The sequence below is a fragment of the Thamnophis sirtalis genome, unplaced genomic scaffold (assembly GCF_051295495.1).
Source record: "Thamnophis sirtalis isolate CommonGarterSnake01/CBP01778 unplaced genomic scaffold, rThaSir2_p1.2 scaffold_2, whole genome shotgun sequence".
In the NCBI taxonomy this organism is placed as follows: Eukaryota; Metazoa; Chordata; class Lepidosauria; order Squamata; family Natricidae; genus Thamnophis; species Thamnophis sirtalis.
In genome coordinates this window covers 61871940-61898692 of record NW_028261382.1, presented here as the reverse complement: position 1 = coordinate 61898692, position 26753 = coordinate 61871940, and the positions used below count along the sequence as shown (strand labels likewise).

Here is a 26753-nt window from a genome sequence, read left to right as displayed (position 1 = left end):
ATCAGAATTCATTTTTAGATGGCCGAGAGGGGTTTGGTATGAAGATCTTGGGGAAAAAGTGCCGTTTTAGTACTCGTAGTCCTTAAAAATGCCTGAAAGAAGGCATTTTTTCAGCGTTGTATGTACAGGAAGTCCTCGACTTGCAACAGTTCATTTAGCGACCGTTTGAAGTTACAACCCACTGAAAAAAGTGACTTAGGACCAGTGGTTGAATTCAATTTTTTTTACTACCGGTTCTGTGGGCGTGGCATGGTATGGCGTGGTGGGCGTGGCAGGGGAAGGATACTGCAAAAATCTCCATTCCCTCCCCACTCTGGGGCCAGCCAGAGGTGGCATTTGCCAGTTCTCCAAACTACTCAAAATTTCTGCTACCGGTTGTCTGAACTACCGTATTTTTCAGAGTATAAGATGCACTTTGGGCCCATTTTTGCAAAAAATTGGCCGTTTTGGGGAGGTTTGCAGAGTGCAAAAACTTTTTTTATTTGCCTCTTCAAAACCTTGGTGCGTCTTAGACTTAGGTGCATCTTATACTTGTACGAAAAATACGGTACTCAAAATTTCCACTACCGGGTCTCCGAACTACTCAAAATTTCCACTACCAGTTCTCCAGAACCTTTCAGAACCTGCTGGATTTCACCCCTGCTTACGACCCTTTTTCACACTTGCAGCGTGGTTACCTGTCTATCTAACTAGTGTTCTTGATATCGATTGTCTTATATATTCATTTCTCTCTCACACTCATACACACAGGCATCCACACAGCTGCACAAATAGACACAAAGACAAATGCCTGTCCCTTTATGAAAAATTTCCAAAATTTTTAAAAATATCACAAATTCTGTGGAGCGCAGAAAGCAAGGAAGGGGGGAAGCGTACGGCATGCTTTAGATCAGGGGTGTCAAACTCAATTTCATTGAGGGCTGCATTGTGTTTGACCTTGGATGGCCAGGGGGGATATGTGTGGCTGGGAGTGGGCATGGCCGGGAGTGGGCGTTTGACACAGGCCCAACATGCATTATTTCCCCTTCTCTTCTTTGTTTTCATAGTTCTTTACTATAACCATTTTCCTATCTCTTCTACCAGTTATTATGGGCAAGCCTTTATTATCATTATTCATACTCCACTAAACTTTTTAGTTCTAAATTTATACCCCATTGTTTTATAGTAAATTGCTTTTCCAGACAGAAAAGCTATTCATACTATTGTATTTTTATTGTTCAACTAATAATAAAAATACAATAGCGTAAATAAATATGATAATACAAGATCTAATAGCAGAGATCAATTTCCAGGATAGTAAACAGAAATGGCTTGTCAATTATAGATTGTTGGTAGTAGATTAAATAGCTAAGTAGCTAAGACACTGAGCTGAGCTTGTCGATTGGAAAGGTTGGCAGTTTGAATCCCTAGCACCACGTAACGGAGTGAGCTTCCGTGACTTGTCCCAGCTTCTGCCAACCTAGCAGTTCGAAAGCACGTAAAAAATGCGAGTCAAGCCAGCCACATGACCATGGAGACATCTTCGGACAGCGCTGGCTCTTCGGCTTTGAAACGGAGATGAGCACTGCCTCCTAGAGTCGGGAACGACTAGCACATATCTGCGAGGGGAACCTTTAACTTACAGTATGTTAAATCTGGCATTCAACTCTGGTATTAACATAGGATGGTGGCTTGTTTTCTATCCAGATCAGGCACTTAACTTCAAGCCATATAATTGTAATCCTGTCCAATCTAATCCTCCTGCAGCACTCGGCCAGCCGAAAATGGGCTGTGGCGAGGCCGCCTCGTTTTGGACCGGCCGAATGCTTCTGGAGGCTGGGGGTGCCAAAAACGGGCCATACGGGCCATTGGTGGGTTTCAAATGGTTTTACTACTGGTTTGATGGGCGTGGCTAGATGGGGGCATGTGACTGGGTGGGCGGGGCTAACTTGATGTCACTGTTTTTTATTTTATTTGTACAAACTTCACATCTTTGCAACACATTACATTTTTTTACATATCCGTTGTGATTCTTTTATCTATACAAGTAAATCTTTTATAACTATAACTTTATATATTTGTGTATTTATATTATTTCATACATTTTTTTCATTCTATATATAATATTCTACATTTTCTATGTATAACAGTCTTTACTCCATTTAAGTCGTTTTGTATAATATTTATTTGCTACAGTCTATCTCATATTTCTATCTTTTAGTCATTTTCCAGTTTTGTAGTTGTCCATTGATTTGTTGATCTTTCTTCCTTTTTTGCTTTCCTGCTTCCCCTCCCCCCCTTTCCTCTAGCCAGTTATACAATAAATCCCATACGGAGTAACACTCTGATTCTTCTTTCTCTTTTAGTTCTTTTGTGAGCCTCACTAAGCCATGGCTACCAAAACGGTGGCGAAAAGTTTGATGGGGGGAGGCCTCCAACTTACCCATTAAGAAAAAAACTGTTTGTCCTATCCAGCCCCCAGGAACACTCTGCAGGCTTAAACAGGGCTGGGGGAAGGCAAAAACAGGGAAGGGCCCGGTTTTTGCAAAAAGAAATGGGTGGAAAACGGGCCATTTTTCACAAAGACGGATGCATTTTTGCCTTCCCCCAGCCCTGCTGAAGCCTGCAGAGTGCTTCTGGGGGCTGGGGAAGGCGAAAATGCCTCCGTTTTTGTAAAACATGGCCAATCTCTGAGACTTCTCTGGGACTGGCATGTGCACACTATTAAAAGGGGGGGGATTACATTTTTTTCAATAAAAAATTGTTCTGCACATGTGAAGAGCAGAAAATAAAGATGGTGGCGCCCAGGATAGCATGACTTGACAAATGCGTGCACAACAAAAGCGCGCCAACAAAACTACAGTGAGAAAATAGTGATGTCGAAATCGCGCCCACAAAAGCACGATTAGGGTTAAGGTAAGGGTTAGGGTTAGGGTTAGGGTTAGGTTCAGGGTTAGGATTAGGGTTAGGGTTAGGGTTATTACGTTGTTTTCGCATTGTTTGTTTAAGGCGCGCTGTTGTTGGCACGCTGTTGTCGGGGCGCGATTTTGACGTCGCTCTTTTCTCGCTGCAGTTTTGTCAGCACACTTTTGTCGTGCGCGCATTTGTCAGTGAACCCCAGGATAGAATTGGTACAGTCATGTGTCTGGCTGAGTTATTACCTGTTCGGCCGAACCAGTCCAAACTTGTAGGAGCCCACCTCCGACACAGGTGCTGTGCAGGACCAGAGGCCGGTCCTTTAACATTTCCACACCCCGCATTCGACCCACAGACCTTGAGTTTGACACCCCTACTTTAGATTGTCGAAAGGAAGACACACCAAGCTGCAAATGCGACACCCGGCCCCTCGTCTTCGTTCGTTGGGCTGCCCAATGTCATTTTGCTGTTGCCAGCCAGCGTGGTCGTTTCTATTCTCCCATTGGGAAGCTTGGAAGCCTGTCACACGCGGCGGTTTATATTTCAGTCTTGAATTATGCATGCCCAATTTATCATGTCCCCAGCTGAAAAAACTAATTGTGTCCCTAGGATATATTTACTAGAAATTGTAGTTTGTTGCGCTAGGATGTCCCCAGGGTGTCCAGAAGAACAGATGAGGTGGAAGTTAACACTTGCCCTCCCCCTTTGCAATGGGGTGTGTCTGTTTGGCTGTGTGTGAAAGAGCCGGGGCCTTATTTGATGGATGGATCCTGGCATGGTTTTGTTTTTTTTTTTTTTTTTTTTGTTGGATTTTTTTTTCTTAACATTTTACCACTTCTGGCTTGAAGGTTCTACCCTTCTTTTCTAAAAAATATTAAATCTTCCCTTTCTTGTACTGCAGATTTCTTCAGCAGATGTTGGTTCTTCGGGCAATTTGAAGTGTGAAAAACAAAATTGTAGGCACGTAACAACACAGCTATTTGCTAAGGGGAAAATCGGCTGTGGTCTCTCCCAAGGAATGTGGCTGGCTAATTGTGTGTGTGTGTGTGTTTATGTTGATTCAAAGCCAGAATAAGTGATGTTGAGACTTCACCAGATAAAATATCCAGCTATCATTGGCAAACTCATTCATCCATATCTATCTATCTATCTATCTATCTATCTATCTATCTATCTATCTATCTATCTATCTATCGTGTTTTCCCTGAAAATAAGACAGGGTCTTATTTTCTTTTGACCCCTGATATAAATGCTTGGCCTTATTTTGGGGGAAGTCTTATTATTTTTGAGGTGCAGGAGGTGGCAAGCATGGTCATCTCATGGCTGCTGCTGTGTTGTTCTATTTTCGGGGAGGTCTTATTTTGGGGAAAACAGGGTATCTATCCATCTATCTATCTATCTCTCCATCCATCCATCCATCCATCCATCCAATCTTCTTGATTAACAAAATAAGAGTTGGAAGAATCCTTGGAGGTCATCTTAATCCAACCCCCTGTTCAAACAGGAAACAAATAGTTGTCCAATTTCTTCTTAAAAACCTCCAGTGATGGAGCAGCTACAATTTCTGGAGGCAAACTGTTCCACTTATTAATTGTTCACACTGTCAGGAATTTTTTTCTTGGTTCTAGGTTGCTTCTCTCCTTGATTAGTTTCAATCCATTGCTTCTTGTCTTGCCTTCTGATGCTTTGGAGAATGGGTTCCTCTCTTCTTTAAAATAGAATAGAATAACAGAGTTGGAAGGGACCTTTGAGATCTTCTAGTCCAACCCCCTCCTTAGGCAGGAAACCCTATACCACTTCAGACAAATGGTTATCCAACATCATCTTAAAAACCTCCAATGTTGGAGCATTTACAACTTCTGGAGGCAAGTTGTTCCACAGATTAATTGTTCCATCAGGAAATTTCTCCTTAGTTCTAAGTTGCTTTTCTCCTTTATTATCTTCCATTAATTTCTTCTTATCCTACCCTCAGGGGCTTTGGAGAACATGTTGACCTCCAGTCTTCTTTGTGGCAAACCATGAGATATTGGAACACTGCTATCATGTCACCCTTGCTCCTTCTTTTCATTAGGCATGTGAAATTCCCATACCCAATGCTTAATATAGGCTTCTATATTTCTATCTATCTGTCTATCTAGTCTTCTTGCTATAATCTTCTATATTCATAACCCAAAGTAGTAGACTTATCTCTTACATGTCTACAAAATCTTGGCCAAGTTTAATAATTGGTCAAGCTTCATACGGACATTTTGGAAAACTGCATTAATGCCTACAATATATTCCTTATGGGGATGCAGTGGCTTAGTGGCTAAGAGGCTCAGCTTGTCGATCAGAAAGGTCAGCAGTTTGGTGGTTCAAATCCCTAGCGCCGCATAACGGAGTGAGCTCCCATTATTTGTCGCAGCTTCTGCCAACCTAGCCATTCAAAAGCACATAAAAAATGCAAGTAGAAAAATAGGGACCACCTTTGGTGGGAAGGGAACAGCACTCCGTCGCCATTGAATCATGCCAGCCACATGACCATGGAGATGTCTTTGGACAGCGCTGGCTCTTCAGCTTTGAAACGGAGATGAGCAGTGCCCCCTAAAGTCGGGAACGACTAGCACATATGTGCACATACAGCTTTACCTTATATCCCCTACATTCCGAATGATACAGGGGTGTACATTAGCTCTGCAGAACATTGGGCCCTATATTAATCAATCAATCAATCAATCAATTAATTAATTAAACTGTGGTCACAAGGGAAAAGCACTCCGCTGAAGAGGAGACTGTTCAGAGGAAGGGACCAGCACGAATCTTTATGGGTCCCTGGAGAGAAACCTTGGCTCCACATGGACTAGAGAACGTTTTCACCTAGTGTTGTGTTGTGTGGTTTTTCATTTGGTATGGTATTGCTTTTTTTAGGAAGCAAGGCTGAGAAGTGGGTGGGGAGGAGGCCATGGAGATAATAAAATGCTCAGGCGTAAGCAAAGTTGCAGTGGAAGGAAGCCCATCATTTACCATGGAGCTGAAGTTGTAGAAGTGGAGAGGGGTGGGTGAGAGAGAGATTGAGAGAGGAGAGAGAGAGAGAGATTAAAAAGAGAGAGAGGAAAGAGATTCAGAGAGGGGAAGGGAGAGATTGAAAGAGAGAGAGATTATCTCATATTTTTATGGACCAGGCAGAGTTTATCCAATTGATCCTTTGAACAATGCAGGATTCTACTTACTGTGCTAGTCACATAATCTAGAGTTGTGAAACTCAGTCATATACCCTAAACTTGGATTTACATCATCCTGCAACAGGCAGATTCCTTTCTAGTGTTTATCTTTTGTTATCTTTTCCATCCTTTTGTCTTCCTAATTGGCCACTTGGTCCCCTATTAACAGCCCCAAAGGTGTGTGGATTGCTCCGGTAGTTTGAGAGAGAGTGAGTTACCTGCCAATTCCTGGAGGAAACCTGCCAATTCCTGGAGGAAACGGGTGGCATTTAATGTGGGTCCCTAACACACAACAGGAAATTTGGCGCTTAAAGAAAAATGGCGCAGAAGGGGAAATCAGCTGCGCTTGCGTTTGATGGCCACCCGAGTATTTATGCGCGACCAGAGTCAAAGAAATTACACATTATTTGGTCAGAAACCCGATTTGGTTGTGGTCTGAGCCGTTCGTGGCCCGAGGTCCCACTGTAGTAATATTTATTGGAAGGAAATTTAAGGTAAAAACACCAGACTGCCAACAAAGAACATTGTACATTAACATGTGGGCAACATGGTGGCCAAATCTTTATTTGTCTTTCTGCACTGTTACAGGGAAGGGAGTTGAAAGCTTCTTGCTTTTAGGTTGGCAGGACAAGATGACTAAGCTTAGCATGTGGAAAGCGAACCATTAGTCCTTCTGCAGACCTGCTGAAGCATGTTGGAGGCAAGAGAGAAAGAATAGGAATGTGATGACGGGAAAACAAGGAAGTTTGAGATCATTCCCCTTGCAGAATTACAGAGTTGGAAGGGACCTTGGAGGTCTTCTAGTCCAACCCCTCTGCTCAAGCAGGAGCCGCTCTATCATTTCCCGTAAATGGCTGTGCTGTCTTTTCTTTAAAACCTCCAGTGATGGAGCATCCACAATTTCTGAAGGCAAGCCTTTCCACTGGTTAATGGTTCTCACTGTCAGGAAATTTCTCCTTAGTTCTAGGTTGGATCTCTCTTTGATGATAATAAAAAAATAAACAATTGGAAGGGACCTTAGAGGTCTTCTAGTCCAGCACGCGTGTCATAGGTTAGCCATCATGGCGCTATACCATTTTACATACCGTATTTTCAGAGTATAAGACACATCTTTTTTCCCTCAAAAAAGAGGCTGAAAATCTGGGTGCGTCTTATACACTGAATACAGGGGGAAAAATTGCCTCCTGAAACCCTTCACCAAAATGCCTGTGCATAGCTTGCAGCAGGCTTTCCTAGAGCTCCTGGAGGCTGGGGAAGGCAGAAATGAGCTCAAATTTGCCTCCCTCCCAGCTCCCAGGAGCACTCTATAAGCTTCCTAATGCCCTTTTTTTTTTTTGACGAAAAACAGGCCTGTTTTTGCAAAAAAATGGGCCCTTTTTTGCTCGTTTTGGGCCCCCTAGGAACACTCTACAAGCCTCCTAAAGACTATTCATGCCCTTTTTTTTGGAAAAAAAAAAACCGGGCCCGTTTTTGAGAGGTTTGCAGAGTGCAAAACCTTTTTTTTTTAAAAAAAAAATTGCCTTTTCAAAACCTTGGTGCGTCTTATACTCCAAAAATACGGTAAATGGCTGCCCGGTCTCTTTTTAAAAACTTCCAGGGATGGAGCACCCACAGCTTCTGGAGGCAAGCTTGTTCCACTGGTTGATTGTCCTCACCGTTAGGAAGTTTCTCCTGAGTTCTAGGTCGGATCTCTCTTTGATATGCTTCCATCTGTTGCTCCTTGTCCTGCTTCGGAGAATAGGACAACCCCATGACAGCCCTTCAAATATTGGAAGACGGCTATCATGTCTCCCCTAGTCCTCCTCTTACGTTGCTGAGTTTGAAAGTGGCGGAAAGCAAGGGAGAACCTGCAGTGCAAACTCAACTTGCACTTCCTTCTCTTCCCGTTGCGTTTTTCACTTGTAGCCAGATAGGCGTCTGTGCCCATCATTATTAGATAGGCCTTTTCATTATTCAAGAACGAGACGCATTAGCGAACCCAAGTTAGTGCTCCCTTGCCAGCGCCTCTGCGCTGCTGATGATCTTCCTTGGCTTTAAATATCTACAAATGGGTATTCACAAGAGCTCGAATTGGGAGTCAGCCAGAAGCGGGGGTCCCAGCTCCTCAATTTGCTTCCCACATTCCAAGGAAAAAAGCTGGCATTTCATGCCAGGCAGAAGGAAGAGCACAGCAGAGCTCCTGTGATTCCCTCCTGCTTTGGCAAACTGCCCTTCTCCACAACCTCTGGGCCCGCCAGCAGAACTGGCAGCAGATTTGGAGAGTGAGGAAGTTGGGAAGAAACATGGGCCAGTCCTGGAGTCTGGGGAAGGCTCTAGTGAGGGCTTTGTGTTGGAGGAAGAGAGGGGGGTCAGTGCCGTCTGCCAGTTATCAGTTGTCTTCAGAGTCAGACATCAGTGAGGCAGAAAAACAGCTGGAGCCTGTTCCCAGTGTGCGCATGCGTGGAGTTGCCAGACAAAGGGAACATCTACAGAACAGGGATCGACTTGAGAGGAAGGCCACAGGTGGATGATGAATTGCCCCTCCCAGGGGAAATAAAAGAGGAGCGAAAGGGGAGTGGAGTTTGCAGGAGACAATTAGTTCGCTTAATTGGTTCGTGACTCTCCGAGGATCCTTGCCAAGTTCTGCAGATATCGGCCTGGCAGCTCTCCAAGCCAGATAAGGTCTGTGACTGTAAATCCTCCCTCGAAAGACTTTGCTGGATGTGAATGAGCAGAATTCACAGCAAATTAATAAAAGGGTTTATTGTTGGGACCGGGAGTTTGCTTCAGGCTCTTGGGAAGCCTCGGTTAGAACGGGGACAACTCGAGCTTGTAGGTTGATTTCCAAACATTTCATTACCAGGCTGGGTAACATCTTCAATGGCATTTAGGGGAACCTAACCTCTGCTGAAGATGTTACCTAGCCTGGTAACAAAATGTTTGGAAACCAACCTACAAACTCAGAGAATGAACCCCTCCCCTCATTCTACACCTGGGCTACAGATATTCAGCACAATAGATGGATAGGTAGATGGATGAAAGGATAGAGATAGACGGATGGGTGGGTGGATAGGTAGGTAGGTAGGTAGGTAGGTAGGTAGGTAGGTAGGTAGGTAGGTAGGTAGACAGATAGGTGAGAGCGAGATGATAGATAGATAGATAGATAGATAGATAGATAGATAGATAGATAGATATATCTGCAGATCTATAGATGATAGATAGATAGATAGATAGATAGATAGATAGATAGATAGATAGATAGATAGATAGATAGATAGATAGATAGATAGAATAGCTGAGGCAGGTTCAGCCCAACCAAGTAGGCCCAACTGAGATAAGTCAGAACTGCTTTCACTGTAACAGAATTTTGCAAGTGTGAATGTACTTCTCCTTCACATTAACAGTGTGAATGTGGTGGTGGGGATTTATTTGAAGCATTTTCCTAGTTACTTTCTTGGCCCAGACTCAAGTCCCTCTTATCTGACCCTTGACTTGCTTGCAACTCTTCCTTCTGTTCCTCAAGGCCATTCTCTGTGTCCTCTGCTGGCACAACACAAGAGGACTAACCTAAGCACCCAAACAATATATTAGATTAGGTTACCCTCTGTCAACAGTGCCCCGAAGCACACAACCCCAGAGCCACACAGGATCCCTGGCGTCCCTTAAGGCGTCCCCAAAGGACCTCCACAAGAGTTTATTGCCTCCATTGTTAGCATTTTCAGAGGAACAGATGGAGAAACCAGTACTGAACTGGGCAGTTAATCGTCATGAGCAGCGTGTAATTTGAGTTGCATTGAAATGCAAATGGGGAGGGATTGAAATCCCACACCATGCTGGGGGTGTGGTGGGGTAGCTGCACCGTGTTTTGGTAGCTGTCCAGCTTGCCGCCTTTGCTTTGGACTGCACATCCTCAACCCAGACAGCGATGACTCTGTTGGCTGTCTTCCTTGAAGATGCCAAGACCTAGGATAGTGTTGGCGAACCTTTGGGGGACCAAGTGCCAAAACGGGACTGTGCGCGTCCAGAAACCGGAAGGAATTTCCCGGGTGCACAAACCGAAAACTGGAAGAGCAGTTCCCCAGCGTACATGCTTGTTTCAGGAAGTTTCTGCCATGCACACTGGTCACCTGTTCTTATGGTTTCTGGATTGCATGTGCGCTCAAAGACTAGCTGGCTGGCGGGCACAGAAGCTCAGCTTCCCGGCGGGTGCATGCACACCAGTAAGTTGCTCTTCCAGTTTCCAGCGCTCCCACATGCACAACCAGCTGGCTGGCTGGAACACTGGAACCTGGAAGAGCAATGTGTGTGATGGCTGGCATGCCCTGAGAGATGGCTTTGTGTGCCACTTCTGGCACGAGTGCCATAGGTTCACCATCCCTGAGCAACCAAGCGCAGAGAGCACCAAGGACTCCATAGTCCCACCCTGAGCTACAGATATTCCCTTCTTTTGAATTGTCCGTGTGTGGATTTTTATCTCTTGGTCGTCTCTCTTTTCTTCAGCCCCTACAAAAAGGAGGAATTCCCAACCCCAAGGAAGTTATTGGGGAGAGGGGGGAGCCTTGGACTTTCAAAGAGAACCCCCCCCCATTTAGAAAAGGAAAGACTTAGTTGCAATGAAAGGATGTTGGCTTTGCAGAGGAAAAAATTAGCTTTCCGTTTTGTCGTCCCTTCTTTGTCTCCCTCCATCCCCCGACAGCAGCCACTCTCTTGTCCTCCAGCCCCACACCAGAGAGGCTTCGCACCGCTGTCGCAATCTGCCTTTTTTATGCAGCCGAGTGTGGAGGCTCCTAATTACAAGACCAAAGCCGGGCAGTGGGTGAGGCGGCCCGCTGAGCCCCACAAATGCGCACCTGATTATCCATCATGGAAACCCGTTAGAAAGGGGTTACTCCGGAGTGGAAGCCTTCCCTGCACGGCGCCTCATTACTCCCCGTTGGTTCTGCAACTCGCCTTTCAGAAGGAAGGAAGGAAGGAAGGAAAACGGTTAAGGGGGACAAAGGAGGCCAAATGTTTCCTTTTGCCTTCGCCTCTTTTCCCCCTAACCGGTTGTGCGGACACGCATACACACCCACACATACACACAACATTGCCTGCTGGGCGCAGAGCTACCTTTCACGCTCGGCTTGGTGCAAACTCTGATGAAGCCATTGAAAGATGCAGCGGGATTGCACAGCGTTTCCTTGGGATTGGGGAGGGGGCAGGAGCCCCCGAGCTGAAAAGGAAACCCAAGGAAGAAAAAAATGACAACCACCCCCCCCCCCCCACCAGGTAGTAGACTCTGCCACTGCGGGCTGAAGGAGCCGTCCCACCGTGCAGAATTAGGGAAGAGATTAAATGTTTTCCATTGTTTGGCTTTGCGTCCCAGGGAGCGGCATAATACACTGTTCAGCTGGAATGGTGGCGGTTGCATCCGGCGGCAAAATTCCTCCTCGCTTTAGCCCAAAATTAGTTTACAGATGCCAGGCTCTGAATGGAATGCCCAAATGCTTTTTCAGAGCCACACTCCTGCCTTGCCATCAACTTGTTATTTTTCTTCTTCTTCCCAGACGTGGTTGTATATTAAAGATGGATGGATGGATGGATGAGTGGTGGACATGGATAGTTAGCGATGGAGAGAGAGAGAGATAAAGATAGACATGGAGGATAGAGATAGATGTGGATATATAGTGAGGGAGAGGGAGAGGGAGGGAGAGGATATGATATGATATTGTTGGAAGAAATATCCTTTTGGGCTCAGTTCCAAGTGGGAAAAAATAGAATAGAATAACGGAGTTGGAAGGGACCTTGGAGGTCTTCTAGTCCAACCCCTTGCTCAGGCAGGAAACCCTATACCGTTTCAGACAAATGGATATCCAACATCTTCTTAAAGACTTCCAGTGTTGGGGCATTCACAACTTCTGGAGGCAAATTCTGTTCCACTGATTAATTGTTCTCACTGTCAGGAAGTTTCTCCTTAGTTCTAAGTTGCTTCTCTCCTTGGTGAGTTTCCATCCATCGCTTCTTGTCTTGCCTTCTGGTGTTTTGGAGAATAGCTTGACTCCCTCTTCTTTGGGGCAGCCCCTGAGATATTGGAAGACTGCTGTTATGTAAAACAGCCTTCCGTGCGCCTTCAGCATTTAGTCCTGCCGGCCACATGACCACAGAGACGCCTTCGGACAGTGCTGGCTCTTCAGCTTTGAAACGGAGATGAGCACCGCCCCCTAGAGTCGGGAACGACTAGCACTTATGTGCGAGGGGAACCTTTACCTTTATCATGTAAAAAAACACTGGATTAATGGAAGTTGCTTGGAAAGAAGTTTTATTGATGGACAGGACCGCATGGCTTGAGATCCTGGGCAAAAAAGGGGCATAGATGCTGAGAGTGCGTGGGTCTTATGCCTTCTTTTGAATTTCAGCTTGTGTTCTGATTGGTTGTCAGACTCCCATGGGGCCATGCAGGGGCAACTCTGTAGGCTGTCCTGAGTCCCAGGCTCGGTTGACTCTTGCTGGGTGTTGATGTAATGAAAGAGCTTTGGGATTCCTATTATGGCTCTGCCTGAAGGAGGTAGATCTTTGTTATGTAGAATAGACTGGCTCGGGCCTTAATGGCCCATTGACAAAGGTGAGGAGGATGATTTTCTGCCTCCCTTTTAGAGGGAAATATTCTGCCCTTTTAATACTTCCTAAAATATTGCATTTTTCTAGGAGAGGGGTGGGGGCTAACTTCCTACAGAGGTGATCTTTATTGTTACTAAAGAAAGAGACAGAGTATTTGTCTTTTTATTTACCCTTCTTTTCAGCTGATGTTTTGCTATCGGATTCACTTTGGGCCGCTGTTGGCCTGGTGCCCCCTCGGAGCAACCTATTCGAAAACCGTTTAAACTGTTTTCTCTTTATGTTGTTGGATTAATTGATTCGTGGGACAGCTTCAGATTTACCAAAACACGAACCAAAGGAAACGAAAATGGGGGGGGGATCCAGAATGCAATGCAATAAACCCACCCACTCAAGACTCCTTGATTTATCCATCAAGGCAGGAATAATGGATCTGAGCAATTGCAGATAAAAAGTTTAAACAGCCCCAATGAGGTTGTGCCACAAGGATTGTGCCCCCTGGGGGGGGAGGGGTTAAAGTCTTCTCCCCAGGTGGCAGTTGAAAGGCACAACCGTTGTGTTTCCCCCCCCCAAAAAAAAAATCCAAATAAATCACCAGTTTCTTGGCTTCTCTGTCATGAATTTAGAGGAAACTTTTAAAGACAATATCCTTTTTCTTGCAATATTGACTTAAGAAGCCAGCTAAATTTCTTCTCCTACCCTTTTACAGGAAGGAGGCACTTAACGGAGCGAATTATCTGGTTTAATTGCCTGAGTCAGTAGGATTGTTTAAAACAGATAGTATGGATTGATAGGGCTTTTTAAAGCAGCTACTGCTTCTTCTTCTTCTTCTTTTTCTTCTTCTCCTCCTCCTTCTCCTTCCGCTTCTGCTTCTTCTCCTTCTCCCTTATTATGAAAACATCTCTTCTCATGCTTCCCCTCCTTCCTCCTCCTCTTCCTGCTTCAGCTCCTCCTCTTTTTTTCCACTTTACCTCCTCTTCTTCTTCCTTCTCCGCTTTCTCCTTTATTATGAAAACGTCTTCTTTTCTTCCACCTTCTCCTCTTCCTCCTCCTCCCCTCTTCCTCCTTTGCTTCCTTCTTCTTTTCCCCTACTCCTCTTCTTCCGTCTCTTCTTCCTTCTTCCTTATTATGAAAACATCTCTTCTCATCCCCTCCTTCCTCCTCCTCCTCTTCCTGCTTCTTCTTTTTTTCCTCTTCACCTCCTTCTTCCTTTTCCTCTTTTTCCTTTATTAGGAAAATGACTTCTTTTCTTCCACCCCCTTCTTTCTCCCCTTCCCTCTTCCTCTTTCCTTTCCTCTTTTGCCTCCTCCTTCTTTTCCCTTCCTCCTCTTCTTCCTTCTCCCTTATTATGAAAGCATCCTTTCTCATCCTTCCCCTTCTTCCTCTTCCTCCACCTCCTGCTTCTCCTCCTCCTCCTTTTTTCCTCTTCACCCCCTTCTCTTCTTCCTTCTCCTCTTTCTCCTTCTCCTTGGTTATGAAAACATCTTCTTTCCTTCCACCTCTCCTCCTCCTTGAAATTCTGAAAAGTTTAGTGAATAAAATGGCCCCAAAATTATATTAACTCCATTAAATCTTCTTCGTGGTTTTCAAATCCTTCAATCCTCTTACAAATTACAATTCGGCAGCCACGCTTGGAAGGGCTGCACCACCGGCCTTCAAGACCAGTGGCAAGGATTCCATCCATGCAAGATCAGAAGGACATTGGCCAAGGAGAAGAGGGCTGGGTCTAGTTTCATCTACCCTTGTAGGACCCTCCTAACACATGAACCCGCCAGCTACTCTGTGTTTGCCAGATGGTAGACTACTGGCTGTGTGAACGGTAGCCTTGAACCAAGTCAAAAAAGGGGATTTTGGCCCAGTGGAAGCACTGTCATATAGAGTAGAGTAGAATTGAATTGAATTGAATTGAATTGAATAGATAATAGATATTGAATAGATAATAGAATGGAATAGAATATAGAATAGCATATAGAATAGAATAGAGAATAGAATAGAATAGATAATGGAATGGAATAGAATAGAATATAGAATAGCATATAGAATAGAAAATAGAATTGAAATAGAATAGATAATAGGATAGAATATGGAATAGAATATAGAATAGCAAATAGACTACAATAGAATAACAGTAGCTGCTACTTTGGCAGCAAGAAGTAAGAGGTTTCAACACAGGACCACCCAACCATCTTGTCTGCCAATTTCCCCTTGGATCCCTTGCACCTACTCCAACATTGCAGTGTTGTTGTGAGTGTTAGATTAGACTAGAACAACAGAGTTGGAAGGGACCTTGGAGGTCTTCTAGTCTAACCTCCTGCCGAGGCAGGAAACACTACACTACTTCAGACAAATGGCTATCCAACATCTTCTTTAAAATGTCCAGTGTTGGAGCATTCACAACTTCTGGAGGCAAGTTGTTCCATTGATTAATTGTTCTCACTGTCAGGAAATTTCTCCTCAGTTCTAAGTTGCTTCTCTCCTTGATTAGTTTCCATCCATTGATTCTTGTTCTACCCTCAGGTGCTTTCGGGAATAGCTTGACTCCCTCTTCTTTCTGGCAACCTCTGAGATATTGGAACACTGCTATATCACCCCTGGTCCTTCTTTCTATTAAACTAGATATACCCAGTTCCTGCAACTGTTCTTCATACGTTTTAGTCTCCAGGCCCTTAATCATCTTTGTTATTCTTCCCTGCACTCTTTCTAGAGTCTCCACATCTTTTTTACATCATAGTGACCAAAACTGGATGCAGGATTCCAAGGGTGGCCTTACCAAGGCACTATAAAGTGGAACTAACACTTGTTAATACCACTTTATAATGCCTTGGTAAGGCCACCTTTAAATACTGCATTCAGTTTCTGTCCCTACTTCAGCTATCTTGAAGATGCTGAGACAGAAACGGCTTCCGGAGTCCCTGGCGTGTTTTAAGAGACAATCAATGAAAAAAAAAACCACAGAGAAGCTGTGATAGTAACTGATCGAGCCAGCTCGAGACTTAGGAAGAGAAATGAGAGTGGAGAGGAGCAGAACAATTCCTATTTTCTGCACGCCTGCCTGCCTGCCCCAGTTCGAAGAGCAGATGGCTTGACGGCATGATGCGAGATTTGTCAAGGTATATCTGGCATTAGTTTTGCAAGCACGGCGATCAGTTTTGACTTCGGCTAAATGATGACTGCGATTCCTTGGAGAGCCATGAAGGATGGAGGTCATTAGCTTGAGGTGGAGGGAATCAACTTTCTGTGCTCAAAAGAGGCAGTCGTTCCTTGTTTGCTAGACTTGTCTCGGCCATCATTAACCGCAGAGAAACTGAGATCACTCATTGAGGATTTGTTTGCCTATCGAGATGAAGTGGGCCGGTTGCTTTTTGGGGTGTAGAGACAATAACTTGGTCCTTAACACCAACAAGACCAAGGAGCTTATAGTGGACTACAGAAGGAATAGTTCAGACATCCAGCCCTTATCAAGGGAGACCGAGTGGAGCAAGTGGCCAGTTTTAAGTTTCTGGGTGTCGTCATAACAGAGGATCTGATCTGGGGCAACTCACATTGGAGCCCTGGTCAAAAGGGCCCAGCAGACATTATACGACCTGAGACTTCTCAGGAAACAACAACTGAATGAAAACTGCTGGTGACCTTCTACCTGCACCATAGAGAGTATTTTAACTCACTGCTCCTGTGTCTGGTTTGCCAATTGCACAGGAGCAGATGGGGCAGCACTCCAGAGGGTCAACGTCACTGCCCAGAGGATCACGGGTTGCCCTCTCCCCTCTTTGGAAGAGCTTTATAGCTCCCACTGCCTTAAGGAAGTCCAAAACATCTTTAAAGGTCCATCTCATCCTGGGCACCCTTTGTTTTTGGTTTTTTTTGAACTATTACCATCTGGCAGCCGGTACAGGAAAATAAAAAGCTGAAAAGAAGCTGAAAAACAGCTTCTACCCCAGGGCAGTAACCGTATTAAATTCTACGGTGTAGTGCAATATTAATGCAACATCGAAGTTTTCAATTTCAGTTGTATAGAATGTGAAGGATGTGTGTTTGTGTTTGTGTTTTTTATAGTTATAATGTACACTGAAGATGGCATTTTAATTTCGTTGTACCGGGTGCAATGACAATAAAGTAAACTAAACTAAACTAGAGTTGGAAGGGACCTTGGAGGTCTTCTAGTCCAACCCCCTGCTCAAGCAGGATGACTCAATGACTTGCCTGCTGGATTTTCTTGCTTGTAGCCGTGGTGCTCACAACTGGACTATTTGCAGCCAGAGTCTGCTTGAGCTGGCTGTGTGTGTGTGTGTGTGAGAGAGAGAGAGAGAGAGAGAGAGAGAGGGAGGGAGGGAGGGAGGGAGGGAGGGAGAGATCCCTTGTCTCTGGGGCTTATCAGAAACACGGGAGCATTTGCGGGGACTTTGGAGCAATAAAGGGGTGGTTTGAACTGCCAGCTGCCTGTGTTTCCTCTGTGCCATGCCCTGGGTCATCCCAGCAGGCGTATCTTTTCTCCGTGGGTCACGTGGGGCTGCTGAGTGAACCCACAGGTCTCCAGGGACCTGTCAGCTCAGGGCACCGCAATCCGAGAAGGCGACTGCCAAGCTAATCCTCCGTTGATTAAAACCTGACCTGCCACTTGGCCAAGCCACACCTCTCACCTGGCCAGAATTCAAGTGAGGCTGTGAATCGGGGAGAAAACCTTAAGCCACAAGACTTGGCTGGACACTGACATGACATTGGTGGAAAGGTAGTGGAGGAGAGGAGTCAAAGGAAGACACTTAATTGTTGACTTTTTATTTTATTTTATTTATACATTTTCCTTTAACGTATAGAAGTGCTTAGCAAGCAGTGTATTGTCTGAGTCAATTCACAAATATATAGCAACAGCAGTAACATCCTTTATTTACATATATTATATATACTTTCAATTTCTAATTTCTGCCTCTGTTGTTGTTATTAGTTGCAAAGTTGTGTCTGACCCATCGCGACCCCATTGACAACGTTCCTCCAGGCCTTCCTGTCCTCTACCATCCTCCAGAGTCCATTGAAGCTCAGGCCGACTGCTTCAGTGACTCCATCCAGCCCCCTCATTCTCCATAGTCCCCTTCTTCTTTTGCCCTCCATCATTCCCAGCATGAGGCTCTTCTCCAGGGAGTCCTTCCTTCTCATTAGGTGGTCAAAGTCTTTGAGTTTCCTCTTCAGGATCTGGCTTTCTAAAGAGCAGTCAGGGTGGATCTCCTCTAGGACTGACTGGTTGGATGGCCTTGCAGTCCAAGGAAGTTGCAAGAGTCTTCTCCAGCACCAGATTTCATAGGCCTCAATTCTTTGGCCCTCAGCCTTCCTTATGGTCCAACCTTCACAGCCATCCATTGCAACTAGGAAAACCATAGCCTTGACTATACGCACTTTTGTTGGCAGGATGATGTCTCTGCTTTTTAGTCTGCTGTCTAGATTTGCCATCGCTTTCCTCCCCAGGAGCAAGCGATTTTTAAGTTCTTGGCTGCAGTCCTCATCTGCAGTGATCTTGGTGCAGTGAGAGCCGAGGTGGCGCAGTGGTTAGAGTGCAGCACTGCAGGCTACTTCAGCTGACTGTTAGCTGCAGTTCGGCTGTTCAAATCTCACCGGCTCAGGGTTGACTCAGCCTTCCATCCTTCCAAGGTGGGTAAAATGAGGACCCAGATTTTTGGGGGCAATATGCTGACTCTGTAAACCGCTTAGAGAGGGCTGAAAGCCCTCTGAAGCGGTATATAAGTCTAACTGCTATTGCTATTGCTATTGGCGCCCAGGAAAATAAAATCTGTCACTCCCTCCATTTCTTCCCCATCTATTTGCCAGGAATTTAGAGGGCCAGATGCCATGATCTTAGTTTTCTTAATGTTGAATTTCAAGCCAACTTTTACACTCTCCTTCTTCTTCACCCACATCACCTACATTTCTTGTCTAGCCATTGGTAAAAGACAAGTCCCAAGTTAAGGAATTATTCTGTGTATTCTTTGCCCTTTACTTTTAGTTAGCCTATCCATTTCCGCACAGTCTAATGTTTTTCTAATTCTATTTTCCTCTGCAGGAATTTCCTCATTTTTTCCAATATTCTGCAAACACAATTCTCAGTGCCGTCAAAACACGTAATGTTAAATACACATTGCCTTTTATGCTATCGAATCATGAACTTTTGTGCAAATAGTGTAGAAGCGTTCTAAGGTATTTCGCTGCTGCTCGCGTTTCTGAACGGTGTTTTTGATGACAGTGCAGGAAGTCCTCGATTGAACGACTGTTCATTTAATAACCGCTGAAAAGTTTCAACGGCACTGGAAAAAAAAGGATTTAAGATCATTTATCACACTTAACTGCCATTGCAGCATTCCCGATGATCATGTGATCGATATTCAGACCCTTTATTAGCAGAAAGCGATAAAAGGTGCTCAGAAATTTAGTAGGTATAAAAAAAATCAAAAAGAGATACAAAAGTAAGTTAAAAGGCTGACTAAAAAGGCGATAAATGATGGCATTTCAAAGAGATTAATAGATGGTGAATAATGAGAAAATGTATTAATAAAAGGGGAAGATAGATATAGATAAAATAGTATATACATTAATAGACAATATATATTTGTTATAAAGATTAGTAGGTGGAAATTTAGGATTAGATAATGTAATTGTATTAATAACATTAATAATGTGTTAAAGTGTATTGTGAATTTAAAATAGTAAGGAATAGAAATTACAGGGAGTTCGAAATATATTCCCAGGATTGATTAAATATTGCTAATAATTGGAATTATTAGCAATCCTACACATTCGGGACATTGAAGTTATGGTGGAATAATGAGTAATTTTTAAATGGTATTACTTAGTAGGGGATAATAAATATAGGGCAAAAAGAAATGTTATTTATGTTTAAATGAACTATTGGGGGAAAAAATGATAAAAGGATTATGGAAAGAGACCAATATTGTTGAAGTTGGAAGATTTGAAGTCTCTATATTTATTTGTATTGCTATTGGTAAAGTGACTTAAAAAGACTTGACTCAGTCGATGTATTGTCCATAAAATATGAATGTTTATACTGGAATATATAAATACACACACAAACACACACACACTCAGACCGTTGGCAACTGATTCCTATTTATGATGGTTGCAAATGTCCTCGGGTACTGACAACATACTTCACCTGAATGTTTGAAGCTCTGCTTTGTAACCTGGAAGTAAGTATGGTGGCCACCTGGGATCGCCACTTCACTGTTCCTTGATAGAAAAGCTCACCCTTTCTTCCTTCCTTCTTTCATCGGGCCTCTCTCTGCCTGGGTCAGAAGGGTTAATTGTCTGGTATGCTTGTTTAAGCATCTGAGGAAAATGGCCACCAGATTGTTCCAGATTTCCCTTGCTTAGTGAAATCATTGTGTGTGTGTGTGTGTGTGTGTGTGTGTGTGTGTGTGTGTGTGTGTATTTGTAGATTTTCACGGGTGTAGGTATGCTGGTCTTGTATTCGGGTCTTTTCCCATGTAAGATTGAGATTGTCTTGGCAACGTTTCAGCGAGGTCCCACTTGCCATCTTCAGGCTGGGTTTTGGGCTTAAAGCATGGTCGGTGCCGTCTTTCTATAAATCTTGGGGAGGGGGTGTGGAGTGCTGGCTTTGTTTCAGTAAGTGGAATGATTGGTTGAGTGGTTGTATCATAATTGGTAGATTGGTGCTGATTGGTGCTGGCTGTGTGTCCATTGTTGTTTCGTGTTGTAACGGACTGGGTGGTGGGTGGGGCTCGTTTGTTGACCAGGGCTGGTTTCCAGATGTCTGGTAGGCAGGAGGTATCATCACGTTTATTCATGTTGTGGGGGTGTTTCTCTATTTCGATAGCTTCCATATTTTTATATATATATATATATATATATATATATATATATATATATATATATGTATGTATGTATGTATGTATGTATGTATGTATGTATGTATGTATGTATGTATGTATGTATGCATGCATGCATGCATGCATGCATACATACATACATATATATATATATATATACATACATACATACACACACACACATACATACATATATACTTATTTTAATACTAGCATTTAAAACTTAAGATATCTATTGTTATAACATTTCTCTTTTTAATTTATTTATCTTTATAATACATCATTTTCATATTATTCTCTAACCATTGATAGAATAGCTCCCATATATTATAATAATCAGACTCTTCCTTTCCTTTAATTGCAAGTGTTAATCTATTCATTTCTGCTCATTCTAATATTTTTTAGTCCCATTTTCACCTGTGGGGATCTCTCTGCCCTTCCCATTTTGTGCAAATACAATTCTAGCCTTAGTGAAATCATATCCAAGGCCAAAAATAAAATAAAATAAAATAAACATAACAAGAATCCACTGGAAGTACTCCAGCTAAAAAGGCCATAAGTGGGTGGTTGGAGCCTGCAGGGAGTTGCTAACACCCAACGAGCCAGGAGAGAATAAAAATAGATGCTACCACTATCAAGGTATCTTGAGAATTGGGTCATAATTGCTCAGGGTTTTTTTTTCCTTCTTCCTTTCCTTTAAGCCTTTCTAGAAGTCTAAGCACGCATGTCTGATAAAAGCGCTGTAGGGTTAGGACATTGTCCACATCATGACACATTCCTGATTTGGAAGTGAAGACACAGAAGAGATAAAAATGAAGAATAGACGAGGGAGACAGAGATAGGTCAGCATACTTAAATCATCAGCTTTAGTTTTGCCATTGAGGGTATTTATAGCTATGGGTTGTATGAGCTTGCAACCATAGTTTATGGGGTAGAATGTAGTCTGGATTCTCCAGAGGGAGGGGCTGCTTCCTGGAGGGCAAGGAGGCAGCCCAGCTTAAAATGTCTGGTAAGCAGGAAGGGCTCCTCCCTGGCGATTCCCAATATATATCTGAAGTTACATAAATAGTTGTTTACCTTGGCAAGATTCTGTCTATAGGCAAGGAACCATCAAGGAAATTGAAGTAACTTCCACGTGTCATTCTCTGTTCTTGAGCCCTGACATTTATTCATTAACAAAGAATCAGGGTTAAGATAATGTGTGAATCCAGACAGTGAGATTGTCCATGTCATAAGTTAACGAGTCAGCTTGTTTAGAGTTCTATTATTTGTAATGGATCTTTGACACAACACACACACACACATATGCACACACACTTGACATTTCTGGGCTACATTTGAAGCAAGCAGAGCAATCTTTCAACAATGCTGCTTTTCCTAATGAATGTTGTCAGGAACTAAGTATTTAGTTACAACATTCATATGACAGTGTTAGAGTTGTCATCACAGGATGTCAATTGTTTTAAGTTAAGCTGCCTTTTGCAATTGACTGATGGTGAATTTGTCAGTGCCGACGGTGTTCAGGTGGTGCTCCAATTGTTTTGGGTTGTTGTACACCAGGCGCCCGTGACAGTCAGACAGATGTTTAGGCTGGTTGGTGTTTTTATCACCCGTTGAGTCCTCCACAAGGACCTGGGAATAAGCAAATGTTGTTGTTTAATGGTGTTCAAAGTATCTTTGCAGCTGTTCCAAGTAAAGTGACCTTTAGCAATTGAGGGATGGTAATTTTGTCAATGCCAGCGGAATCCAAGTGACTCTCCAGATGTTTTGGGATTGTGCCCAAGGCAGCAGTTACTGTTGTTACTACCTTTGCTTTCTTTTGCCACAGTTGTTCTATTTCTACTTGCAGGTCCTTCATACTTTGTGGTTTTCTATTATTAGGCCATTGCTGTTTTTCCCCTTCTCCTGGTCGTGAGCCGCCTAGAGTTGGGAGTCAGGCAGCATACCAATTTAATGAACGATAAATAAATAAATTGATTGACTCTCCCATATAGAGGCATGTCCCACCTTTCAATTTTTCATTGTTATTCCAGTGTTTGGGCCAGCCAGTTGTCTCTTTCCCTTTTCTCCTGCTTTCTTCAAAAGAACAGAACAGATTAACACAGTTGGAAGGGACCTTGTAGATCATCTAGTCCAACCCCTTGCCCAAGCAGGAGACCCTACACCATCTCTTAGAGATAGCAGTCCAGTCTCTTCTTGAAAGCCTCCAGTGATTAAGCTCCCACAACTTCTGAAGGCAACTTCTGTTCCATGGGTTGATTGTTCTCACGGTCAGAAAATGTCTCATTATTTCCAGGTTGAATCTCTCCTTGGTCAGTTTCCATCCATTATTCCTTGTCTGGCCTTCGGGTGCTTTGGGAAATAGTGTGACCGCTTCCTATCTGTGGCAGCCCCTCAAATATTAGAAGACTGCTATCCTATCTCCCTTGGTCCTTCTCTTCACTAGACTAGCCATGCCCAGTTCCTGCAATCGTTCATTGTATGTTTTAGCCTCCAGTCCCCTCATCATCTTGGTTGCTAATCTCTGCACTCTTTCTACCGTGGCTGTCCATTCTTCTAGTCAGAGATCTCAAACAGAACAGAATAAGAGTTGGAAGGGAACCTGGAGGTCTTCTAGGCCAACCTCCTGCTCAAGCAAGAGACCCTAAACCCATGATGGCAAACCTATGACACGCGTGCCAGAAGTGGCACACGGAGCAATGTTACCTGGCATGCACAGCATCACCTGTTCCTCTTCCAGGTTTCTGGCACACATGCGCATGCCATCATCAGTTGGCCTTTGAATGTGCGGCAGTGCCAGAAACTGGAAATGCTGGCCAGCTGATTGGTGCATGAGAATGTGCGGCAGTAACCGGACAACTAGCTAGCTGGCCAGCCCGCATGCACGCACCGGAAACCAGAAGTTCATTTTCCAGCACGCACATGCCCCCTGGGCCACTCCTCTTCTTGGTTGCGGTTTAAATGAGTTTGCACAAGCGTGAAGTCCTCCATTTTTGGCACTTGGTGCCACAGAGACAGGCGCACACTCCCTTTTTGAAATGCCGAAAACGTTCGCCATCACTTCCCTAGAGCATTTCGGACCAATTGTTGTGCAGCCTTTTTCTACTTAAGACTTTAAACAGCAGAATCCTTCACCGCTCACCTTAGAATGTTCTACCCAACTCCATTGTTACATCCTCAAAACCCCGTAACTTTAACCTTAAACTGTCCACCGTGGACTTCACCCCATTCCTAAGAGGCCCGTTAAGGGGGTGCGCATAAGCATACCAGCGTGCCTTCCATCCCTGCCCTGCTGCCCCCATTTATTGGTACCCATTTCCTGTATTCACGTCCATATTTATACTTAACACCTGTTGTCTCGTACATGTTTGACAAACTAAATAAATAAATAGAAATAGGGATAGAAATGCAAACATGATCCTTGAAGGCAGGGATCAGCTGCAGAGAAAGAGGAGAAGCGATTCAGAGTTAGGAGCTGTGGGACACAAATGAACCCTGGTGTTATCCAGTTCCAATGTTGGGTTCCGGGCGGTATGCCCCAATACGGGCGTACCGGTGCCTGCTGGAAGCAGCAGCCACTGTACCAGAACGGTGCTTTGGAGGGCCCACCCGCCCGCCCTCGTTCCTTACCTGTATTTGAGCCAACCGGGCCATTTGCGCACGGACATACAGCGTACGGCACCTGCGCAACGCTCCGCCGAGCAGGTGGAGCGTCTCAGGCGGTGGGTGTGCATGCGTGTGCAGCACGCGTGGCCAAGGTGGACACCCAGCCCCGTTGCAGCATACCGGTTGCGACAGGATACAGAACCCACCACTGCAATTCCCACCATGTGCAATGCCGGAAGACTTTGGGCCGCTTCACACCTTAAATCAGCTGAAGCCCCCCATCCACCCACCCCCTTACCTTCTGCTGCTCTTCCCAGCCAGCTTCAACAATGATGGTTGCAGTTTTGTTTGGTTTTTTTTATGGCCGTGGAGGCGGCTTTAAAATCGAGGGAAATCTTATAAAACGGAGACTAAACGTCTCCTTCCAGAGCTCAGGCAGAGATTTTTTTTTATTTCATTTTACTTTATTTTTATTTTTTTGGCATCAGTGCTTATTCCACAGAGGAGACTGTGTAAACAATATCAGGTCCCTCGAGTCGCCGATATCTGTACAGTTAAGTGGTAACAGCTTGAGAAATGCATTTCTTGGTGTGTTTGCGGTAAAATTTGAAATGGGCCCCGGGGCTAAAATAAATTGGTGACATTTTGTAGCAGGAGGAGGAAGCGGGGAGGAGGAGGAGGAGGAGGAGAGGAAAGGGCAGGAATTAGAAATGAAGAGAGAGGGAGGGAGGAAGAGAGAGAGAGATTTTGAAAGAGCAAGAGATTGAGAGGGGGGAAGAGAGAGAGAGATTGAGAGAGAAAGGAAAGAGCAAGAGATTGAGGAAAGAGAGAGAGAGAGGTTGAGAGAGAAAGAGCGAGAGATTGAGGAAAGAAAGATTGAGAGAGAGAGATTTTGAGAGAGAAAGATTGAGAGAGGAAAGAGAAATTCTGAAAGAGATTGAGAGAGAGAGAGAGAGAGAGGGAGAAAGGAAAGCGAGAGATTGAAGAAAGAGGGAGAGATTGAGAGAGAGAAAGGAAAGCGGGAGGTTGAGGAAAGAAAGAGTGAGAGAGATTGAGAGAAGAAAGAGAGATTTTGCAAGAGAAAGATTGAGAGAGGAAAAAGAAATTTTGAGAGAGAGAAAAAGAGCAAGAGATTGAGGAAAGAAAGAGTGAGAAAGATTGAAAGAAGAAAGAGAAAGATTGAGAGAGGAAAAAGAAATTTTGAGAGAGAGAGAAAGGAAAGAAAGAGTGAGAGAGATTGAGAGAAGAGATTTTGAGAGAGAGAGATTTTAAGAAAGAGTGGGAGATTGAGGGGGGAAAAGAGTGAGAGAGATTTTGAGAGCAAGAGAAAGGAAAGAGCAAGAGAGATTGAAAGAGAGAGGAAGGGATGGAGAGACCCAGCTTGGAAACAGTGAGACTACAGCCAGAAATCTGAGTCATTTGCGTTATTGCCATCTGAAAGTAAATAAACCCTCCACACTTTTTGTCGGGCGAAGTGTTACTCATAATTGGTTGACAGATTTCAGGGCTGCTTTGAGGGCGACTAGAACAAATATGACTAGACCAACCAGGCATTTCTAAGAGTTCAGCCGCAAGAATGCCAAGTTCCAGAGTGAACCATGTGTAGCTTGCAAGTCTTGATGGCTGAAGATTTTCTTGAATGAATTATGGGTAGTCCTCAACTTACGGCCACCATTGAGCCCAGGTGTTGTTGGTTTTTTTTTTTGCTAAGTGAAACATTCACGAAATACATTTTGCCCCGTTTTACAACCTTTTGTGCCACAGTTGTTTAAGCAAATCACTACCGTTGTTAAGAAACATGATTGTTAAGCGAATCGCATGAACTTTCATGGAGTGGTAGCCCGCTTCGTACATAAGTGTTTTGCAGTGATTAGCAAATTAAAAAATCTCCAGCAACTGGTTTGGTTCAGTCTCTTTTTAGTAGCTGGGATTCTGTACTGACCGAGGCTTCCCAAGAGCATGAAACCCACTCCTTGTCCCTATAAAACCTCTTTTATTTAGGTTCCAGGGAATTCCTCTCCAGCAAAGTCCCGGCAAACACTCTTTCAAAAGATTTCACAACTCCAGGCCTTTATCAGGCTTGGAGAGCTGCCAGGCCGATATCTTCCAAATGCCACGCTGTAGCAGCAATTACTTGGCAAGGAGTCAAGAACAGATCTTCACCCTAATGAATTGAACTAATTGTCTCCTGCAAACTCCACTCCCCTTTCGCTCCTCTTTATTCCCTATGGGAGGGGCCATTCACTGTCAACCTGTGGCTTTACTCCCAAGTCGATCCTTGTTCCTTTGCTGTTCCCTTCTGGCAGCTCTGTGCATCAAGGCTCCAGCTGTTCTTCTGCCCCCAATGGCAGCTGATAATTGTTGGACAGACCTGGCCTCCTCTCTGCCTCTGACACAGAGCCCTCATCAGAGCCTTCCTCAGACTCCAGGACTGGCCCAGGTTCCTCTCCAACCTCCTTAGTGGCTGAGTTTGCTACCAGCTCTGCTGGCTGTTGGCGGGCCAAAATAGTTTCCTCCCCTCCAATAGGTTGAGAGCCAGTTTCGTCTAGTGGTGAAAGCCCCAGGCTAGAAACCAGGAGACTAAGAGTTCTAGTCCCATCTGAGACATGAAAGCTGGTTGGGTAACTTTGGG

General features: G+C 44.2%; 1 protein-coding gene across 8 annotated transcripts in view; it reads left to right on the top strand.

Annotated features, from left to right (window-relative positions):
• FBRSL1 (fibrosin like 1) overlaps positions 1-26753 on the top strand; it is a 615070-nt gene that overhangs the window by 497842 nt on the left and 90475 nt on the right. The gene's annotated exons all lie outside the window — the stretch shown is intronic.